At 57.8% G+C, this 749-nt stretch overlaps 1 protein-coding gene across 3 annotated transcripts in view; it reads left to right on the forward strand.

Annotated features, from left to right (window-relative positions):
* Nucleotides 1–749, forward strand: part of SH2B3 (SH2B adaptor protein 3) — a 26,935-nt gene that overhangs the window by 7,330 nt on the left and 18,856 nt on the right. The window lies entirely within an intron of this gene.

Genomic DNA, 749 nt, shown 5'->3' on the forward strand with positions numbered 1-749 from the left:
CACCCCAAAACAACCTCAGCACCCCAAAACAACCTCAGCACCCAAGAACAGCCCCGAGGTGGGGCGGGCTGGGTGATGTACAGCTCTTCCAGCAGCTGGCAGGGATAGAAGCCCCCCCATCCCAACTAGTCCCTGGTGTGTCCAAGGATGGGCTGGATTCTCCATTCAGAGCAAATTAAAGCAATCAGTTTTCACAAGAAGTACTTCATCCAACCTGCAGGATGGCCAGGAGCTCCTCACGGGGACATATGAGGAATAAGATGTAAATTCTGCTTTAAAGCAGCTGGATTCCAGCATTGAGGAGCACAGCGGGCTGGAGCAGGGAGAAGCTCACCGGGCAGCAGGAACTCACATCCCTGTGGATGTTGCTACTGGAACCTGGGGCTGAGCAGAAGAGCGGGAGGCTGCTGTGGTAACTCCAGCATGGATTCATCCGGGATAGATCTTTCCACGTGGGAAGTGCGCCAGGCAGAAGCAGTGAGGTCGGCATTGCGCCAGTGCCGGGAGGAGGAAGCACTGGGGAGTTATTTCCCATCGTCATGTTGGAAAAGCACGTTGCCACTGGAGACAGCCTTCGGCTGCTTCCCACCGCGTGGCACAGACGAAGCCCGGCTTTTCCGGCGCCACAACCCTCTCCCGAAGCTGGCGCGAAGCGAGCCTGGAATCTTGGAAGGCGAATTCCCTGTCCTGGGGCTCTTCCACCTGCCTGTGGAGCCATTCGCACGAGTGGCCCGGTTTCCTCCGCGCGT

Source organism: Corvus brachyrhynchos, unplaced genomic scaffold (genome assembly GCF_000691975.1).
Source record: "Corvus brachyrhynchos isolate BGI_N302 unplaced genomic scaffold, ASM69197v1 scaffold114, whole genome shotgun sequence".
In the NCBI taxonomy this organism is placed as follows: domain Eukaryota; kingdom Metazoa; phylum Chordata; class Aves; order Passeriformes; family Corvidae; genus Corvus; species Corvus brachyrhynchos.